Source organism: Lithobates pipiens, unplaced genomic scaffold (genome assembly GCF_037356315.1).
Source record: "Lithobates pipiens isolate NorthernLeopardFrog02 unplaced genomic scaffold, aLitPip1_a1.2 Scaffold_19, whole genome shotgun sequence".
Classification (NCBI taxonomy): Eukaryota; Metazoa; Chordata; class Amphibia; order Anura; family Ranidae; genus Lithobates; species Lithobates pipiens.
The window spans coordinates 443938600-443961904 of record NW_027507764.1 but is presented as its reverse complement, the minus strand read 5'-3'; the positions used below and the strand labels follow the sequence as shown (position 1 = coordinate 443961904).

Genomic DNA, 23305 nt, shown 5'->3' with positions numbered 1-23305 from the left:
ACATAGAGCAGCCTATTGAAATGAATGGGCTACCCTACACATGACCTACATTTTTATCCACCCTGTCAGTACACCTTTGCATTCTAAAACCTATGCTAACCTCTGCACCCCAAAACTTTTCTTTAAGTTCTATTGGCCTGCAGCACAGTGTGAGGTGCTGAATTGCATTGGACTGTGCTACACTGAAAAAAGTAATGCAACGTGGATTTGTGAACTGGCCAGGTGAAAGACAAAGCATTTTGCCTTGTTTTGGGGTGGGAATGAGCTGGAATAGTCCCCCAGTGCAATCCTACCACACCTAGTTTGAAAAGACCCTCAGCCCAAAATACAAAGTGAAAATGAGCCCAAGGGACGTAACTTACAGTTAGTAGGATGTGTTCCTTGTGCTAATTTCTCTGTTGTTAGTAGTAATCTTCCTCTGTCCTGAATTAATGGAGGGGGTGGAGCTTTCAACCATCAGCCCATCCTCCATTCTTAAATCCTGCTCCATTCATAGAAGCTGTAGTACAGCTTCTTTGAATGACGAATCTGAGCAGAAAGGGTCGGCATAGTTGAGCTCTCTTGATGATAGCCTGTGACAGCACATTAGTTGCATTAATTAGTTACATATACATAGTAGGTGAGGTTGAAAAAAAGACACAAGTCCATCAAGTCCAACCTGTGTTTGTGATTATATGTCAGTATTAAATAGTATATCCCTGTAGGTGGGGTGGTGGAGGTGTCAGGAATTACTACTAACAGCAGAGCAATCAATACAAAAACACATTCTACTGGCCTTAAGTTCGGCCCCTTGAGCTGTTTTTTTTTTTTTTTTTTGGCTGCACTTAGGCTTTAAATTTGAGCTCTGTTAAACACTTTTTTACCAGTTTTCTTTTTAACCTTTTGGGATAAAGTTTTTAAATACATTAACGTGTTTTAATTATCCTGATTGGAAGGCATATGACTTGATCGGGATAACCAGCCAGCGATTGCCCACAGGGGCACGCAGCATGGCGATCGGTGGTGCGGCATGTCAGTGCCTGCCAATCAGTGATGCCCATCAGTGCCATGTATCAGTGTACATCAGTGCCACCTATCAGTGCCCAACCGTGCCTATCAGTGCCACATATCAGTGCCCATCAGTGCTGCCTATCAGTGTCCATCAGTGCCGCCTTTTAGTGCCCAGCAATTTCGCCTATCAGTGCCCATAAGTGCCACCTATGTATGCCCATCAGTGCCGCCTATCAATGCCCAACAGTGCTGCATATCAGCGCCACCTATCAGTGCCCATCAGTGCCACCTATCAGTGCCGCATATTAGTTCCCATCCAAAATAAAATGGTGCAGCGCAAACTATAATAAAGTCCATATATCAGATAATAATTTGGTAATTCAATAGGATCAAGTGAGACCACCACGTGATGAAAAAAATCTTCTTATCTCAGTGACAGATCCTTCACCCAACACAATGTACTGCTTACCAGCTCAGTTGGACTACTGAAAAATCAAATGGTCATAAAGGCATGCACTGGATAGGACCATACGACCTCACTCCATGAATAGAGATGGCTCCAAGAATATAGCATCAAAATGGGGATCAGTGAAGATCACATCACTAGGTACTCCCAATGCCAATAATCCATCCAGAAGAATGCAGGCAGAGTGTATCACTAATAATATTGTGCAGCTCCCAGCCAGAAATGTATATAAAGAATATATATATAGAAAACAATCTAAGTGTAGTTTTTAAATATGATCGTTTATTAAATAGATAAAATAAATAAAGTTTACTTTAAAAGTAATTTGTAATAAGCGTAGTGAATCCAAACCAAATCCATCCAATGTGATGAGTTCTTAAGCTTACATTAACAATTTGTAGCAACTCCAGGCATAACCACAAGATGCCACGTACATTACATCCTACAGGGACTTCATCAGCGGTGGGTGGCCCACCGCTGACGAAGTCCCTGTAGGACATAACGTACGTACGGAGGGAGAAGCTGTTTGTTCTGACGTCACCCGCTGTCTGTCGAGCATATCTACACAACGCTGCAGTGGCATCTTGTGGTTATTGTACTGTTTGCCCTCATGTTGTAAGGCACTGCACAAACTGTTGGCACTATATAAATCCTGTATAATAGTAGTAATAATAATAATAATCTTCATATTCATACAGATTTTCTATATTTAAATTGCTGCTAAAGCCCCCTAATGGGATCCTCTTCCACCCCCAAGCTCCATGGCAAACCATGGAGGGCCCTGGAGATCCCTACAAGGATGGGCTCTTTGATTTATCAGTTCAATAACACAACTGATGAAACATCTGCTGATTTGAGTCTAGCTCTAGGCTGATCATACACTAGACAAGTATTCAGTGAATCAATATGGAAATCATTTTGACTGACCCCTCTTGTTTTCCCCGGTTATCAGCACTCATTTTTTTTCCTCTTGTTAGACTGTTGCAATTACCATTTGGTCACTTTAGACAATGATTTTGTATAAGTGCTCTTTGTGGGCATACATGTATACGCATTTAGGTTGAACTGGCATCTTAGAGCACTCCATTAAGTCATTCTAACTCGGCTTTGCTAACACAAAGAGATGTACAAATGTGGGGGTGAGCTGCATCAGCTCATCCCCCACAGCTATTACCTTTTGTATCAATTGACCCTCCCTCTTAGATTGTAAATTGTAGCGAGCAGGGCCCTCTGATTCCTCTTGTACCAAATTGTAATGTAACTGTAATATCTGCCTTCATTTTGTTAAGCGCTGTGCAAACTGTTAGCGCTATATAAATCCTGTATTATAATAATAATAATAATAATGTACAGTACAAACATGCTGCATACAATGCTGTCCTATTTAAATGTGTAGACAAGGCTGAACATTCATAGACCTTAATTTCTCTCTTTTAAGTGACAATATATTTGCAAATGTATTTACATTTTAAGAGACTTACCATAATCAGGCTACATCAGCTCCTTCTGCTCTAAAGATGAAGTTCTTTGAGTAGATCTCTGCCCCAAAAACATGAGCAAATAAGAATTTATTTCCTTTTAACTTCCTCATTACGACATCTGAGAAAAGAAAATGCTGGAACAAGACTTCTTTCATAGTTGTGTATGAAAGGAGAATATTCACATTCAATAAAGTAGATTCATATTTCTACATTTTATAAAGGGTCTCGTGTGGCCTCCTACAACACAGAACCTGTTGAAAATATATAATTCAGTCTTTTCGGTCTTTTTTTTATTTGACAGATTTTGTTCTTTATAACTTTCTATAGGCAGTTTTTTTGATTCTTCCTTAAAGGACGCATTTCAGTGCCTCCTCCTCACCACACTTTTTTCTTTACTCTTAGATGTTATCTACGATTGTCATTAATTCAGATACCCACCTGCCCAGAGAATCCAACATTGTCTTGCTGAAATTTTCTGCCAGGATCCCGTGCTGCCATCTTTTCCTCTGATGCCATTGTCCACCAGCCTCTATGAGTACCTTCTCATTGCTCATGCAGCCTCCTAGTATATCTTAGCTGCATATCACAGGAAACCATGGGAGCATGTACATCATTCTCGTTTAGATGAGCCTCATGATGAGGGGTGGAGGCCACATTAAAAACCAAAACAAAAAAAACTGCACACTAGCCAAAAAAACCCTAGAACATGATTGTTTCATATTGCGGAGAAGGGGGGGGGGGGGGGGTTAGGGAGGAAAACTACCTTTTGGGACTGAAGGCCTGCATTAAAATGTAATACTTTTCTTTTCATTTAAACCTTTATCCATGCTTGTAAGCAAAATGTTATTCCATGGCAGGGTAGTGACCGAAATAGTAGAATTAGAACTATTGGGCTTACCTGTGTTTGTCTGTTGTGTTTACAGGTCCTAGGAATATAATATAGTATGTATGTGAGCATTACATTGTCAGCTGAAGATAACGGTAGACCTCATTTTGTAGACAGCCACATGAATAAGAGAAAAATTTGAACATTTTAAGTACTGGTTAAAAAAAAAGCAGCTTTATATGGTATTTGAATATGGGTGCATGATTTATGTCAAACTATTAATTATCCAGCTTCATATTGCCTTAGTTTATCTAACTGAGGAAAGGTTTCCACCACCACAGTAGTAGTCTTCTATCATGACTCAACAGCAACATATACAACCTGTACAAAATCACCAGCTAAAATCAGATATGTTTTTCATTCCTATCCCAAGATCTAAAATTAACACATTTGTGAACATGATTATAGCTGAAATCCAACGAAATATTAAAAACACCAATATATTTAGCTCTTTATAAAAACAATTTAATTTAAAACAATAATTAAAAAATCATATAGCCTGAATTGATTGGATTTCAACCTATTTTAATGCACTCTGTAGTAGCTAAATTGATACCCTAAAAATGCAAGTTCATGGATAACATTAGGTTTTATTGTGAGACATGATACTGTATTTGCAATATAACATGCAAAAATATATAATATAAACAGATATAACATACATTTTTGTTGAGGTTTATACATATTTCATATACGAGATTACCACTTATGTACATCTCCTGATGCGTTTGTTTGGAAATAAGCATCCACTTATTCAGAGGAGCACATTAACCACTTCCCACATTAACCTGACTGCCCACAGTACGTTTACTGTTGGCAGGTGGCAGAGCCAGGCTGGATCACCTACATGTATTTCATCCTGCCTACTCTGGGTTAGGGGCACGCAGCAAGCTGCTCCCGTGACTGCTGTGTCCACTGGACACAGAGGATTGGAGATCCTGGCACCTGCCGCCTGGGGATCATGTGAAAGCTATGCGATCACATGATCAAAATGTCAAGAAAGCTGTTATGAATGAATTAATTCAGAAAAGCTGTGTTTTCCATGCCGTGATTGGCCCACATTTATCACATTGTACTTGGGCTAGTCACAACACCCTGTACCATGTAAATAGCTGTAGCTAATCACAGATGACCAGTGATCACAGCTGTCATGAATGTAACAAAGTATATAAAAAAAAATCCCTGATTACCCCCCGTAGAGTAGAATAGTGTTACTATAGGTACAATGAAAGTATGTAAACAAAATAGTGAAAAAAATTAAAAAGTTAAAAAATTATATTTTTATTTTTGTTAAGTTTCACCAGTCACCATCCTGATCACCACCACACCAGTCATACGATAATGCTGTACTGCACTGGTGAAAGGATTTAAAAAAAAATGTGAAAAAGTACAATTTTATTAAACTTCTTAATTTTCAAAAAAAGTTCTGACAAAAAACTCAAAAACGTAAAAAAAATTTCCTTGCCTCTTACTAAATGCCTCAGACTGCCTACTTTCGAGAAAAAAGGGTCAATTGGAGGGCGGGGGGGGGGGGGGGAATTTTTACTGTCCTAGCATTTTAAGGGCCTTAAGAAATTAGATGTCATTGATCAGAAATGATCAACACCCCTCTATGCTAACCTATGTGTCCATGCAATCTGACTTTGCTTGTTGCATGATTGTCCCTGATCCATATTTTGGTCAACATACAATTTCTTCCACCCTGGAAGGTCATATCATTGATAAAAAAAAATCATATAGATTTGGTCATGTACAAGTATGAACAAATCACATTAATCTGAAACTAAATCAAGCTGAAGGGTTTGATTTCTAACTCTTGATGTTTGTTGTACTACAGTTTGCATTACCTTCATCTTATGCACAGAAGGGTGTCCGCATTGTTATGACTGACAAGCTGATAGTGTAGTCACTTCTTTTATTTGAGTGGGCTATGAAGTCAGGTCTAGAGTGTCAAAATGTGCCTTTCATATGACTTGTCATCTGGATGCGCTCATTTAAACATGCGAAGATCACGTGCCTGAGGGCTGAAGCCATTCATGAATACCAAATACTGTTTATCCTACAAGCCTAATGCTTTCTAGATGCCAAGCAAGTTTCAATAATGTATAGTCCCTTCTGTAAGGTGACTATAAATATAATTTATTATAAATAATGTGGATTATATGGATTAAGGCAGATCAAGTGTATAATGCTGTATCTTGTATAAACATGAACAGGGATTTATCATTATGGTATGTTTGTGCTCACAGATGTTCATATACATGATCTCTCAACCTATCTGGCTGCTTGTACACTGGTGTTTATTTTCTTCAGAATAGTCCTAGTTTGCTATACATGTTAGACATTCAGAATATGGTTTAATGATACTTTTTACAATTTCAGGTTCCTTACAGTCTATTTTAATTGTAGCTGTGCCCACTTAATTCTGTTTTGTTCCTACATAGTACAAAGGGTAACAGCTGTAAGGGTTGGTTCACACTAGCCTCTGCATTGCAGTGCAGCAGCTGGTGTGTAGTGCGATTCGACTGGTCTCAGCGCAGTAATGAAGTGCTGAGCTCGGCGGGTCACACTGTTTCCTTTAAAAAAAAAAAACCTTATTGAGATGCCACAGAGACATCTCATGAAGTTCAACTACCGGCCGCGGGAGGCAGTGGATTGCCTAACACTGCATTGAAAAAAGTACTGCATGGGTACTTTTTTCAGAGCACCGTGACCTCACACCACCACAATGCAGGCGTATGAACCAGGCACATAGGAGACAGGGCATTTTGCCTTGTCCATGCGGTGAGACTGCTCTTTAATAGCCACCCAATACAAACCCACTGCATCTGGTATGAACATAGTGTAAATCCACATGCTTATATATATAGGTATTTCAATGCAAACTATACTTTTATTAGATTCCACATATATACCACAAAATCTGTGCATACATACGTGCACCTCTTGTGAATTGTAAATTGCAAATTCTAAAAATGAAAGTGTAGTACCCATCCTGGCCAGGGTAGAAAGTAGTTTACCGCTAGTGCAAGGAGAGGGCTGACATTACTCTGGGATAGATCTATGGCTGCAGTAGAAATTATCACAATAATGAAGGGCACTTTAGTCCTTTTTCTGAATACTCTTAGGTAGAGAGGAATAGGGTGGAGGTCTCCTTCAGCAAAAGAGCTTCAGACTCTGACGGACTCATCCTCCATCCAAGGACCTCATCCTTTGGCTGTGGAAGCTACTATATGTTGGCCATGATTAGGCAGGGCATCTTGAGGAATGCTGTGCTATGCCTCATACAGGTCCCAGGCCAAAATATCACACAATAGGGTTAATGTTGTTCACTTAGCAAAACTGTTCACTCAGTCAAACTTCACTCACTTGTAATATACGTACAATTAGACGCTAGAAAAGGTTGCATCTCTCCCTTCATTTCCCTTGCGCGATTGGGTATTAAGTGTGAACACAGCTTTATTTTATTCATTAACAATCGTTTTTCAAATTGCATATAAACTTTCCAACGTGAACATTATGTTTTTAGGTGCACAGCCTCTACTTCTTTAGTAACAGAGCACAAACAAATGGGACTGTGTTGTGGTTAGCGGTGTGCTTAAATTCTGGCTAGGGTGTGGTCCAAACCTAGGTTTGACCAAACCTGAAAAGAAGCTGTTAGTGCTGGGCCAATAAGCTGCAGGCAATGGTGCTTGTGACATCATTGACCTAATATGGTCATGTGGCCTTCTGGGTTTCTGGGTTTGGACTGAACTCAAGCTCATCCTTAGTTGTGGTTTAATAAATAAAGATAAGATACACACATTTCATGTGGTTAGCACATAAATGGAAAATGTATTAAAGCCATTTGCAGCCACATTGAGATAACACCTACTTTGTATTTGTTACAAGATGCCATTCACAATGCATAGCTTTAAAAAAAATATTTCAGCAATTGCTGCTTACCTTTTTTTACAACTTCGTTCTAAAACCTCCAGGACTGAAAACTCTTACTTAGCTCTCTGTTTCTAAATAAAATTTGTGGGGGTCTGTTTGCCATAATTAAAGTGTTAGTTAGCCGTTACAGATAAAATGTAAGGGTGAACTAACACTGTACACTCTCCCCACCTACCCTGGTCCCCGCTGTACTTACCTTCAGGGATGATGAAGTGTCAGTATCAAACTGTCAATACAGCTGGTCCAGCTGTTTGGGGATTCAAAATCCCTGCTCTTCTCCCTCCCTTCTCTGTGCAGCGTTTCTGGAACAGATCCGATTAATTCTCTGTGAAGCAGCAGACCAATCAGAATTGTTCTGATCATTCCTGGAAGTGTTGCACAGAGAAGAGGAGAGGAGTTGGGGACTAGGGACAGGCTGATTTAGGGTATACGGTATTAGTTCTCCTTTACATTTTTTTTCTTTAAACGTGAATTAACACTTTAAGCCTGTCTGTACTGTGCTGGTAGATTTCAATATCACTGTGCATTGTGTGCAGGTCCTAACCAAGGGTTAAAAATCTACTTAAGTGATGTTTATTGATGTTTATTCATGTACTTAACATTTTTTGTCCCCTAGCTCCACATTGCCATGGTTCAAAGCAAAAATAAGCTGCCTACGAAGTCCTATGTATAAACCTGCTCAAAAGAAATAACTAAAATATATAATGTGATTGGGAACACAAACAAATATATAGTGGGGGTTTCTCAAATTTGACCACAAATGTGGTAATACATTTTACATTCTACAGTAAATGAAAGTTTTTGTTGACACGTATGGCAGCTGGTCCGACTGGTGTAGAAGGACCATGACTGAAAAAGGTATGTCGACTGGCTTCCAATCAGTGCCTGAAAGCAGTGACCTAAGTATTCTGGTGGAAAGGGGGGGGGGGAGGGGGTCAGAAGAACTCACATGGGTCATGACCAGTGACCAAGAAAATATAAATAAGCAGGGAAAATGTCTGGATCCCAGTCCTTTTGTTCAGTTGGGCTTTAATTATGAGTCCACACAAAACTGATGTATTAAGTGGAGGCTGGTAAGCTAGAATCACGTGTTGTTTCTTGGGAACTCTAGCTCAGAGATATCTGCACAAGGGTTCCTAGCTCTATTTCTGTCTTTTTTAAGTTAGCCATACACTATGCAATCTGAGGGTACTGTATAATCTTGTTTGGCTCTACCATCTATTATATAGTACAAGAGCTTGCCTAACTGAATACAAACTAAATGGATTGTTTTGAATTATATTCATAATGTATTATTTTGTTAAATCTAAAGCTGACCATGCGCTATATTTTTCTTGGAGATATTTTTTCGAAATAAAAATTAAATAAAAACGATCTAACATTACATATGTAGTGCAAGGGCCTACCTAAGTCAATACAATTTGAATAGATTGTTTAGATTTTTCTTATGTTACATACTGTAGTTTTGGTAAATAAAAAGAAAGATTTCATAGAGTTTGGACAGTTATGCCGAGTACACACGACCAGACTGGAATAAACTCTGACAGTCTTTCCGACGGAGTTCAGAACCGAACGGACTACACACGATCACACCAAAGTCCTTTCTTTTTGAATGTGATGAGGTACGACGGGGCAAGAGAAGGAAGTTCAATAGCCAGTAGCCAATAGCTGCCCTTGTGTCGTATTTGGACCGTCAGACTAGCATACAGACTAACGGTTTTCCCGATAGGAATTGATTCCTCTCTATTTCTAGGTCGGTCAGACTTTTTGAAAGAAAAAAGTCAGCTGAAGCCCACACACGATCGCAATATCCAATGAAATTATTCCGTCTGACCTTTTCTGCTGGAAAGTCCGGTCGTGTGTATGCGGCATAAGAATGCCCAACCTAAAGCTGAGTACACATGGGTCGAATGTTGGGAGACAAAGTTACATAGTCAGGCTGAAAAAAGGCACAAGTCCATCTAGTTCAACAAAAATATATATATATATATATACAATCCTATATAAATGAAAAAAAATCCCTGCAAAGCATGCTCCAATTTACTACAGCAGTGGAAAATATTCCTTCCTGATCCCGAGAGAGGCAATCGGATTTTCCCTGGATCAAGTTTACCTATAAATGTCAGTAACCAGTTATATTATATACATTTAGGAAAGAATCCAAGCCTTTTTTAAAGAAATGTACTGACCGGGCCCGAACCACCTCTTGGGGTTGTCTTTTCCACATTTTCACAGCTTTCACAGCTTTCTCTGAAGAAACCTTTCCGTATTTGGAGATTACTTATGTATTTGTACATGTTGATCATATCCCCCCTAATCTCCTCTTCTCAAGAAAGAATAAATTCAGTTCCTATAATCCTTCCTCACAGCTAAGTTCCTCCATGCCTCTTATCAGTTTGGTTGCCCTTCTCTTCACTCTTTCCAGTTCACCGGTATGCGTTTTGTGAACTGGTACCCAAAACTGAACTGCATATTCCAGATGATTTGAACAGGTGCAAAATTATATCTTTATCTCTGGAGTCTACACCTCTCTTAATACAAGAAAGGACTTTGCTCACTTTTTTGCCGGTTAAAGAAAATGAGAGCGCTGATTGGAGTGTTCTAGCGGTGGGGGGGGGGGGGGGGGGTGTCCCTCTGTCAAAATACAACTGCTCAGTGTAGGGGGGGAGATTGCTGTACTTGCTGAACCAAACGGAAAAAAAATAATAGTGTGTACCAGGCTTTAGAACCCTACTGCCCCAGTGGGAATTGACATTACTTTTGCTCAGGTTGACTGTATCTGAACTGTAAGAATTGGTCATTACAACGTTTATATAATTTCTGCTTTAAATAGTATGCATTTAATTATCGTTATGTGACAGTTGTTTCCAGCCGTTAACACAGTATAGTGGCTTGTAAACTTGGTCATGGTTTGAAATAAGAAGCTGTGTAAAGCATTTGGCTGACAGGTTTGCCACAGTGAATTGCTTCCAGGCCAGGCTATAAATTCCCAGTGTTGTTGCCATGTTGGTACAGCGTGTCCACCAAATTTTACAGCATGATCATGAATGTGTTTTTAGTTAAACCTTGTCATTTAGTTAAAACTTGTTTTACAGTAACTAAGAGGAAATGACAAGAATACATTAAAGCCAGCAAACAGCTAAATGCACAGCTGAAATATATACATGTAAACAAATTTACATGCCAAAGGGATACATTCCGTTAAGTTAATCTTGTGCTTTACCCAAGCATACCAGAGAGTTCACTCAGGTCTTGAACCTTTCTACAGACTACACTTTAAATAAGCAATGCACCCTGCTCAAGGGCCCACCCCAGACTATGATTGGATACATTGCCCTCTTCTGTAAGCAGGTTCATTGACCACAACTCCCATTTCTAGGCTGCATGCTGCTGTGCTCCCCACCCCTCCTTCTCTCTCTTTCTCTCCCTCCCCCTTTTTGTCTTTGCCCCCCCTTCCCCTTTTATACACTGCACTTTATACACTTTGTTCCATGTTACGTAGCCCTAACCAAAGTGTTCATTACCTCAGCAGTTGCTCAGTCAAACAAAGTAATATCCTTTTGTGTTCAGAATAGCATATGCATTTGAAAATTTTAATTTCATAACAATTCTCTTTTGTCCTGAGGTTTGTGTGTGTCTGTGATAGGATAACTTGCGAGCGGCACTCGATGGGTTAAATCCAGAAAGTACATATGGAAAAACATTGGTTGAATAAAGGAACTTGTTTATTGCACTATTGGCAAAGAAAACAAAGACTATAAAAAACTTTAAAACTTGAAAATGCTGTAAAATGCTGCAATAGTTAATCATGAAAGTATATGACAAAAAATTACAACAAATGATTTAAAAAAAGCAAACGGTACCACTGATGACATCCAGGTGGAAAAGGGTTAACACCATACAAAAGGCTTGCTGGCCAGACAAGCCCTTTGACAAAGAGCAGGCGCCCAAAACATGCTGTCACGGCAACCCAGTAGCTTGTAATCCACAGTATACCATGGGTTTCCTGTTCCCTTTGTCTCTGGCACGGTGCTGATGTCATCAGCCTGGTTCTGCTGGCTCTGCTTGGCGCTCCCGGTCTGATACCATCCCACGGTGGTTGTCACACCTCACCACCCGCAGCCCAACTTGGTCCCCTCCTGCCACCAGCTCTGAACTTCATAGCGGTTGGCACAGTGTTCCCCTGCATCCTGAGATTTTACCATATCTGGACACTGGACCAGCCTGACCATCAGCTTGCAGGCAGCGGGCTACAACTCTCTTCATAGGACTTCCGTTCATCCCAACATGGCCCATGGCGCCTTTCTTCCATGCATGACCAGCAAGCCTTTTGGATGGTGTTAACCCTTTTCCACTTGGATGTCATCAGTGGTACCGTTTGATTTTTTTAAATAATTTTTTTGTCATATACTTTCATGATTAACTATTGCAGCATTTTAAAGTTTTCAAGTTTTTTTTTATAGTCTTTGTTTGCTTGATGCCAACAGTGCAATACACTACATTGGATGAATAAGGTTCCTTTATTCAATCAATGTTTTCCATATGTACTTTCTGGATTTAACCCATCGAGCGCTTCTCCGAACTTGTCTTTTCCTGCAAATCCATTGTTCCAGTGGTTTTTTTTTGGCGGCTGCGCTGGGTTCCAGTTCCATCAAACTCTTTTGGTTTATGACACTCCAACACATGACTTACAGCTTCTAGTGCTTAAGGATTTTGCTGTTGTTTTTGTGCATCTGTGAGACTGTCAATTTTGCTATTTAGTAATTAGGAGTATTTTGTGGGTACAAGGACTGTGGCATAGGCTTGCTGTGTATACAGTGACAAGTTTTTCTTAATTCTACTCATGCTCACATGTTGTCATGCTGTTTTGACTTTTTGATTGGAAAACTAGGCAGATTATTTCTGTATTATGACACCCTCCTCCCCCGACCCCTGCACAGCCTTTCACTGAGAAGATCAGTGTGCTGCTGTTTCTTATCCCCACACCCCCAGCTCTAATGCCATGTACACACAGTCGGACATTCCGAAGCATTTTGGCTGAAACTTGTGTTGCATACACACGGTCGCACAAAGTTGTCGGACGTTCTGAATGAGGTGACGTCAAACACATATGTCGGGACTATAAACGGGCCAGTAGCCAATAGCTTTCGTCTCTTAGTTTATTCTGAGCATGCGTGGTATTTTGTCAGTCGGAAATTGTCTACACACGATCGGAATTTATTTTGTTGTCGGAAAATTTTAAATCTTGCCCTCAAACTTTGTGCGATGGAAAATCCGCCAGAAAAAGTCAGATGGAGCCCACACACCATTGGATTTTCCGAAAACATGATTCGATCTCTCATTTTCTGTCGGAAAATCCGACTGTGTATACAGGGCATTATGCCGCTGAGAACAGAGGTTACGCGATCACTTATAAAAAAAGGGAAAAATGTTTTTATATATTTATACACAAATGTTTTGCTTTTCATTTATATTTTGATATGAATGGGTTGTTTTACAGGGTAAGGATTTACAGTATTTCCCAAAAGTGAATACAACACTCACATTTTTGTAAATATTTTATTATTTCTTATTATTTCTTATTATTATATCTTTTCATGTGACAACACGAAGAAATTACACTTTACTACAATGTAAAGTAGTGAGTGTACAGCTTGTATAACAGTGTAAATTTGCTGTCCCCTCAAAATAACTCAACGCACGGCCATTAATGTCTAAACCACCGGCAACAAAAGTGAGTACACCCCTAAGTGAAAATGTCCAAATTGGGCCTAAGTAGCCATTTTCCCTCCCCGGTGTCATTTGACTCATTAGTGTTACAAGGTCTCAGGTGTGAATGGTGACTAGGCGTTTTAAATTTGGTGTTATCACTCTCACTCTCTCATACCGGTCGCTGCCATGACACCTCATGGCAAAGAGCTCTCTGAGGATCTGAATAAAAGAATTGTTGCTCTACATAAAGATGGCCTAGGCGGTAAGAAGATTGCCAAGACCCTGAAAATTATCTGCAGCATGGTGGCCAAGACAATACAGTGGTTTAACGGTATAGGTTCCACTCAGTACAGGCCTCGCCATTGTCGACCAAAGAAGTTAAGTGCACAAGCTAAGCGTCATATCCAGAGGTTGTCTTTGGGAAATAAATGTATGAGTGCTGCCAGCATTGCTGCAGAGGTTGAAGGGTTGGAAGGTCAGTCTGTCAGTGCTCAGACCATACGCCGCACACTGCATCAAATTGGTCTGCATGGCTGTCGTCCCAGAAGGAAGATTCTTCTAAAGATGATGCGCAAGAAAGTCACAAACAGTTTGCTGAAGACAAGCCGACTAAGGACATGGATTACTGGAACTATGTCCTGTGGTCAGATGAAGATAAACATATTTGGTTCAGATGGTGTCAAGCATGTGTGATTGCAACCAGGTGAGGAGCACAAAGACAAGTGTATCTTACCTACAGTCAAGCATGGTGGGGGGAATGTCATGGTCTGGGGCTGCATGAGTGCTGTCAGCACTGGGAAGCTACAGTTCATTGAGGGAACCAGCATGTACTGTGACATACTGAAGCCGAACATGATCCCCTCCCTTCAGAGACTGGGCTGCAGGGCAGTATTCCAACATGATAACAACCCCAAACACACCTCCAAGATGAAAACTGCCTTGCTAAAGAAGCTGAGGTTAAATGTGATGGACTGGTCAAGCATATCTCCAGACCTAAACACTATTGAGCATCCGTGGGGCATCCTCAAATGGAAGGTGGAGGAGCGCAAGGTCTCTAACATCCACCAGCTCTGTGATGTCGTCATGGAGGAGTGAAAGAGGTTTCCAGTGGCAACCTGTGAAACTCTGGTGAACTCCATGCCCTAGAGGGTTAAGGCAGTGCTGTAAAATAATGGTGCCCACACAAAATATTGACACTTTGGGCCCAATCTAGACATTTTCACTTAGGGGTGTACTCACTTTTGCTGCCAGTGGTTTAGACATGGCTGTGTGTTGAGTTATTTTGAGGGGACAGCAGATTTACACTGTTATACAAGCTGTACACTCACTGCTTTACATTGTAGCAAAGTGTCATTTCTTCAGTGCTGTCACATGAAAAGATATAATAAAATAGTTACAAAAATGTGAGGTGTTACTCACTTTTGTGAGATGCTGTACATCTACTTTAAGCACAGCGCTTTTAATGATCTATTGGCCCCCTGTATAGGTCTCAGATATTTCAGACTAATAGAAAAGCACTGTGGTGGGTGGGAGTAGAAACATGTTGAGTATATTCTGTAGTTATATGAAAAGACCAAGAGTACATAAATAACTGATTCAACCATATTTTAGATACACGCCACACCTCTATTGAGGATTAATAAACATTTATAAAAAATATGTATTGAGACTTTCCAGGTGCCACCGTAACAGGATTCACACATAAGATTAAGACCCAAAGGGCCTGGTATGGTCTGGGGGGGGCCTCATGCCATTATTTTTCATTTTTTTCATCTATATTGCTGGGATCGGGCAATACATTACAGCCTCAAGCAAGTTTATATTCCATTTTTTTCCTTTAGAAATGTCATTATTGCTGCAGCATGTTCTACATATTGCACAGATGCACCACTTTACAGGCAGGCTAAGTTATGTGTTGTAACCTCTAGAAATAAACAGTGAGCCATAATGTGTGTTGTAATCTCTAGCAGCCAGTCAGTGAGCCATAATGATACACTGTTACCTCTGGCAACCACTAGCAATAGCTGCCTGATCTGATTCAGTAAACTGATTGTGAGTCTAGCTGCTATTTATTGTATGTTTTAAAGCATGTGGAGAGGGAAATTGCATGGAAGAGGGGGCCCAAGAAAATTTTTGCACAGGGTCCAATCAATATTTAAGACAGCCCTGCCCCAAGTATATGTAATTGGGCACCTGGGGGTAATGGGAGCCCCTAAAAGTGATTGTTTTAGGCCTCTCACGATACTTCTGCTTGCGCATCTACTTTTTCTGTCTTTTTTTGTGTGTATTTTTGTGCATTTTTGCACATGAGGCCGCGTACACACGGGCGGATTGTCTGGCCAACTAAGTTCATCAGACAATCCGACAGACAGTCCGTTCAAAATTTGCATGAACGGACTTGACCACACACGGTGAGCAGACAGTCCGCTGAAAGCTTGCGCGATGACGTGTATGCAATGCAACCTTCGCCGTGTAAATCCTTTCTGAGCATGCGCCAAACTTAGTCTGTCGAACTAGCCTACTCACGAGCGGACTGTCCGCTGAAACCAAGTTTGGACGGACTGTCTTACGGAAATTCCGTAAGACTTTGTTCGTCAGACAATCCGCTGAAAAAGTCCGCTGAAGCCCACACACGAGCGGATTGTCCGCTGAAACACTGTTCAGCGGACTAAGTTGGGCAGACAATCCGCCCGTGTGTACGCGGCCTGAGGTGTAAATTACTGACACAAAATGCAGATTTTTCTATTTTTTTTTTACTTAAGAATACATGGCACTTGTTTACGCGCCTGTGTGCATAGGCACATTACAATTAATGGGCTGTATTTTAGCTCAGTAAAAAAAAAAAAAAGCTGCAGTGTGCAAGAGGCCTTAAATGTTGATACAGATAGTACAAATTTGCTGTATGTCTGACAAGAGGTTTTTCTTTCTCTCATAAACCTTTCTACCATTTCGAGATGGGCAGGGATGTTATTTTACAGAGCCTTAACATCAATAGTGACTAACAAGGCACCTGGGGGATTGTCACTCCTTCTAAGATTTTTTGCAAATTCATTGTATCTATTATATAAGATAGTAATGAAACCACACGTGGCCTAAGGTAGACTTCGATTAGCCTGCTCGTTGGTTCCAGGTGGAAGTCAATGCCTAATGGGTTTTTCTGGTGGTCTCCTGATGTTCTCATGCATTTTAAAGAGCGAGTAAAAAGTGAAAGTTTTTGAATGATAAACTATATGGTATTTCATTGTGTCTTTATCGGCAACAGACCTACTAAAGGCTTCATGAATGATCATAGTATATTCTGTTCAAAATACCTGTAGCCTATCTGCTGTTATGAAACAATACCATTTTCTATTTTCTAATATATCCAAACACATGTGTTTATATTGGGTGGCGACCAGTGGCGGTGCATCCATTAGGGTCACCCAGGCACCGCCCCCTCTGGGGGGGGGGTTGGGGGCACCCGATTAGAGCCATAGGTTATAACAGGCTTAAAAAGGTGGATTCGGAGTGCAAAGCATTGCGCTCGGAGCCCACCCATCACCTGATTGTCAGAAGGCACAGGCGATCCGATTGGACGCCTAGCAGGAGGAAGAAGAACAAATGGAGGACACAGGAGCCACCACCTGACACGCTGCTTATCCCACCATCCCACAGCTCACTGCTGTCACCCGATGCCTGATCCCCCACTAGGATGAGGTAAGTGCCGGGCAGTCAGTAAGCAGGTGGGCAGGGGAGCACAGTGGCCTCATTTGATCGACACAGTGGTGGCATTTGATGGGCACAGTGGCTGCATTTGAAGGGCACAGTGGCTGCATTTGATGGGCATACATGGCTGCATTTGATGGGCACAGGGGCTGCATTTGATGGGCACAGTGGCTGCATTTGACAGGTACAGTGGCTGCACAGTAGTGGCATTTGACAGGCACAGTGGCTGCATTTGATGGGCATACGTGGCTGCATTTGATGGGCACAGGGGCTGCATTTGATGGGCACAATGGTGGCATTGACGAACACAGTGGCTGCATTTGACGGGCACAGTGGCTGCATTTGATGGGCACAATGGCTGCATTTGATGGGCACAGTGGTGGCATTTGACACGCACAGTGGCTGCATTTGATGGGGCACAGTGGCAGCATTTGATGTTCACAGTGGCTGCATTTGATGGGCACAGTGGCTGCATTTGATGGGCACAGTGGCTGCAATTGGTGGCACAGTGGCTGCATTTGATGTTTTTTTCAGTATTTTTTTGAATATTTTAGCTTGTTTGTGCCCGCCCCCCCCCCCCCCCCATTTGAGCACTAACCACCACTGACCACGATAATGCTCTCCCAATCTTCAGGGTTTATCACAATGTCATCACATTTTATAAGACTCTTAAGGCTTCCCTATGTTTTTGTTGTGAATCGACTGTAATTATATTCCTTAGTTGTGGCTTCCATGTTGACGCTGCAGTTTGTAGGATCATGGTTAATGTCCAAGTATTCATTCACCTAGCTTGTCCCTTTACACTAATCCATTACCACCAAATGTGGAGTGCTAATGTGATGAAACACATCTCCTCCCATTCACTGCTCTACCTGCTTGTGACCATAACACTTTAAACATCAATGTTTATTCTTAAGAGTATTTACATCAAGCTTATGTTCTTTAAATCAGTGGTCATCATCAACCCTGTCCTCGGGGCCCACTAACAGGCCAGTTTTTATGTATTACCTTGGGGAGATGCAGACTAGCATACCACAATCACTGAGCAGAAAATGCTATCACCTGTGATGTATTGTATTTGTATCTTGCAAACCTGGCCTGTTAGTGGGCCCTGAGGATAGGGTTGATGACCACTGCTTTAAATGTTGGTTTAAAAAACAAAAAACAAAACAAAAAATACTTTCCCTTGTAGATGGGTGTATGAAATCCAGATAAATGTCTGAGCATTTAGGTCAGTACCCGTGCTTTAAAGCAGTCTTTTTGAATTGGCACTTAGGTAAAGGCGCATGAAAGAGCAATTTATAGAAATCATCCCATCATCTTTATTTGAGGAATAAAGCCTTTATTGTTTGGTTTTGTTATGGAAGTGGAGTAATGAGGTTAAAACCATACAGTTTAGAAAAAAAACAATACTGTGCTTAAAATATAGAAAATAAAAATAATTAATATATCAAATAAAATTGTTACACAAGCCATAGTGTAATTTAATGCTATTAAAAATTGCCTATATTTCTTTGTAAAAATTCAATTCAATATGGCAACTTGGAGGCACTCTGTATACAGTCAGAGAAAGCTCTTGGAAGTAAAATTTTTGCTCTTTAAGTGAAGAACTCACCTATAAGATATAAGGCATCTTCTGTAACAGAAATGTCATTTTAAAGCGGTTGTATGCCTGAAAAACCCCCCAAAAAACTGTAAGGCACCGCATACTAGCTCATTATGAAATACTTACCTTAGAATGAAGCACCAGCATTGCCTCTAAGTCACCGCTGAGGGAGCTGACATGCTGCCTCTCCGTTTCTTGCGGGTTCGCAGCTCCGGTGCTGTTAGTGGCATGCACACCAGAGTTCTGTTTTCAGCAGCATCCGCCGGACCTTCGGAGCGCATGCGCCGCTGAAGTCAGCAGCTGCATGCAAGGTGAATATCTCCTGAATCTTACAGGTTTAGGAGATATTCATTTTACCTACAGGTAATCCTTATTATAGGCTTAGATGTAGTGCAAAATGTGAAAGCGGGGTATACAACCGCTTTAAATTTAAATTAAATACTTCCTAAGGGGTAATCGCTTCTAAAGGAATGCAGACACTGCAACTTTTCTCATCAGAACCCTGAAAGTGCACCAACTGATAACATTTATTTAGTTACTCCCACTCAGAATCAGTAACCAAAGACAAAGTAGAACAAATAGGTTTTTTTTTTCAAAGCAGAAGTAGATAGCAATCTGCAACAAAATGTGTTAAAATCCATGCAATGTACATTGATCACCCAGAGAGGACTGTTTTGTGCTGAACAAACGTAGAGTTACTCTTAAACTCCATCAGGAAAGAGATGGCTGGATTTTACAGGGTTTCAAATAATGATGTTATAACATATAGTTCTCAAGCATTTTTAACTTTCTTTTTACATTACATAATACAATAGATAAAAATATGATTCAGATTCAGTGTGGTTTTCCTACTGTTGTGTGTCAGCTGCTTAGTGATTCATGAGAAACTTTAGACTCGAACATGGTCAGCAAACAAGTACAAGATCAATTAAAATTATTTATGGTCAACCTACTTTTTTATTCTTCGCCTGAGAACCATTTAAGCATCACAGGACATGTTCTTAGGCTAAAAGTTAATTATTGCAGTATTAAGTGCCTCTCTGTAAACAGCTTTCTTAAAGCATATCAATGGCGTATAAATGGTCAAAATTTAAAGCTAAGCTCCAGGAAAAGTGTAAATTCTCCCTTGCATTGGAGCTGTGCCTGCATTGCAAGGATTAACTGCTTGCTTAGGTCTAGGAGGCATGGAAAAGTAAACTTACACTGACCTGATCTTTCCCTCCTGCAGGTTCCTCTGCATTACAATGCCAGTCCCTATAGTGTCATCAAGATGCACACTAGATGGACCCTAGCCTTGCATTGGATGTGAGAACACAGAGGGACAGTCCATTTCAGAAGCATGGAGGAGCAACTTCTGCCAGGGCATCTGATAAGTAAAATAGCTTTTAACATCCCCTAAGATAAATCAAAAAATGCAGAAGGCAAGTGCAATGTCAGGCTCCTGCAGAATCTCAGTATAGCTCAGTATTGGCAGACGAAGATCAATGAACTTTGAGAGTGCTCACTAGCGCCCTCCCAGTTCATTGAAACCTGCAAGCCATCTGCTGCAGTAGCAGACAGTAGTTGTATTTTGTTCATTCACAGATCACAGAAGGCCTCCCATCCGATTTTACAGTGGGGGATCGGAGGGGCACAGGCAGGTGCTCATTGGTAACACCCTAAATACAGGTATAATATGTAACATTTTACGAACGGTGAACCTATCCTTTAAAGTAGTACTAAAAGCAGTTTATTTTTCATTTTTGGATAGAGTTTGGAGAGTTATAACCCTTTTAGTGTTATTTTTGCCATCTTTGCCATCTCCTTTGCCATGTCCTATTGGGCAGATTTTCCTTCCCTTCCTATCCCATAGCCAAAACAGGAAGTGAGAGAAAATCCCTCCAAAGTGATGGAATGGCTGGTTGTCACCAGGGTCACCAGAACTAATGTCTCCATTGGAAAATATCCACACTATTCCTGTTCTGATGTCAACCCAAAATTTGGAATTTTCTTTTTCTTTCACTTTCTTGGTAATCGTAAACAGGACTAATAGATAAGGTGAATCTCCTTAACGGGGACACTGACTGCAATAACACCCTGACCAGTGTTCTAATCCCTATTACGTTTTGAATAATGTTTGCTTACCTGTTTCAGATTTTCCCTCAAATTTTATATTGTAAAACAGTGTCCATAGATCAAAAAAGGCAGGGAACTTCTCTAATAAAGCCCCAGATAGCAGCAGAACCTCACACAAAACTGTTATTAATGAAAAGCTTCATTGATAACAGTTATTAATTATCCGTATAGAGTTGATTGTACACCCTCAGCACAAGGGTGACAATAGGTAGTGGCACCAATAGCAATGATATTTTGATGGATGATAGTTTACTAAATGTCCATCAGGGGCACTTTGTTTCTTAAAGAGTATAGCCTTTTATATATTTAATTATTATTATTTCAGGTGCTTGTGTAGCACCGTCAATCTACACAGCACTATGCATGTGTATTGTGCTTTTGCATTGGTCCTTGCCATTTGGGGAACTTGCAGTCAGTGGTCCCTAACTCACATTCATGCATCCTGTGGTCATTTTGGTTAGGATCCGATTGACCTGCTGACATGGATTTGGAGAGTGGGGGGAGGCCAGTGTACATAGGGGGGCCCACATGGGCACAGGGATAGCATGCAAGCTCTGGGTGTGTGGTGTTGTGGTTGGGATTTGAACCAGCAAACCTTTTTTGCTGCTGGGTGAGGGTGCTAACCACTACATCACTGTGCCACCCATTTAATTATTATGATTATGGTGTAACACACTTTATGGCTCAGGTGATCACATTCATATTCATATACTCATATTCAGTGTAGTCACATGAAAAGATATAATAAAATAATTGCAAAAATGTGAGGGGGTGTACTTACTTTTGTGAGACACTGTATATTATGTGGCATTGCTTTACCAAATGTGTTTTTCCATATATATATATATATATATATATATATATATATATATATATATATACTCAATGTTTTTATTGTATTCATTTATTGCAATTTTATATATGTTTTTATGTTTTTATACATTGCACGACTTATGTGATCCTCCTACACATTTGTTTTGTGTCCTTAAGCCATTTCTATTGCATCGCTATAGTAAATGTATTTTTTGTGCATGTATATACCTAGCGCTGACATGATAGCGTCTAGCAGCTAGAGGATCTGTTTCCCATTGGTGCATCTGTCCTGGGGCTCCTCCTCTGTCTTTGGCATCTGAGAGGCATTTCCTATGTATACAACACAAGCACAGGACGTGATGCGTTCTAGCAGAGTATTTCCAGGTTTTCGCGTCATCCTGGGGGTTGATTCCTCTGTGATTAGCATCATCTGGTGACACACTTAAAAGGGCGTGCTTGTGTGGTAGAGCCACGTCTCTGATGATATCCGCACGGATGAAACACGTCTGCGGCTGTTTTGTTTTATGATGATTGTTTTCTCTGACTGTAAGTTGCTACAATAAATCCTTTTACAAGTGATATGGTTTTCATTATATGCTGCTTTATTTCCATTTGGTGATGATATCCCCTTGATTGGGTGAGATGCCCACTTACTGTTAGAAGTTTACTGCTTTGTTGCTGCCTGGGAGAAGTGAATGGCTGCAAGCTTTGCAGTGTATTTTAACAATCTACTTACTCGTGATTGACGAGTTCAGATGTGATCCCTTGGGAAGTTATTAATCAATGCCTATCACTTGCTGATATCTGCTAAGCAGATTTGATTCTCATGTGGTGTGGTGTGCTTCCCCATACTCACTGAAAACTGGTGGGATTATCATATTTTCCTATTTTAAAACTATTATTGCTTTTTATTAGCGTCGCATGTGGACTTTTTATATTTGCTTATCAACAAATAGTGCTGGCTGCATTCCTCCTCCAATATTAGTACCTTTTTTTTCAGTAACGCAGATATCTACCTGTTTTTAAAACCTCACACATGTTCTAATTATTTCCTATTATATCCAAAACAAAAAAATGGTATAGATACACTTCAACCCTAAGTCACACTGAAGGCAAAACTTTTTTTTCCATTTTGGATAGAATCTCCTTCGCTTCCTGTCCCATAGACAAAACAGGAAGTGAGAGGAAATGCCTCCAGTTCCCCAATGGAAGATGTTCCCTCTATTATGCCGTGTACACACGGTCGGAGAATCCGTCGGAATGCGTCTTATCGGACCGTGTCGTCAGATAATCCGACTGTGCGTGGTATGCATCGGACTGATTCCATCCGAATCTCCGTCCGACCCCATTTTCCAACATGTTGGAAATATTTCCTGACCAACTGGGCCGGTCGGACGTAATCCGATCATGTGTAGAGAATTTTGATCAGACCAAGTGCCACGCATGCTCAGATCAAATTCATACATCAAAGCTATTGGCTAGTAGCCTGAATCTAGTCCCGTCGTAACGAAATTACGTCATCACGTTCTGAAAGATCGGATTTTTCGACAACTTAGTCCAACCGTGTGTATGCAACAGTTTCGGACACAATCGGT

The 23305-nt window shown here is 40.6% G+C and overlaps 1 protein-coding gene and 1 long non-coding RNA gene across 4 annotated transcripts in view; one reads left to right on the top strand and one right to left on the bottom strand.

Moving 5' to 3' along the window:
• Positions 1-3075, bottom strand: part of LOC143997193 (uncharacterized) — a 63147-nt gene extending 60072 nt beyond the window's left edge. Inside the window, exon 1 of the long non-coding RNA XR_013277657.1 lies at positions 2938-3075. This is a non-coding gene — a long non-coding RNA (uncharacterized LOC143997193). The remainder of the gene's footprint in view (positions 1-2937) is intronic.
• Positions 1-23305, top strand: part of ALKAL1 (ALK and LTK ligand 1) — a 142789-nt gene that overhangs the window by 39528 nt on the left and 79956 nt on the right. The window lies entirely within an intron of this gene.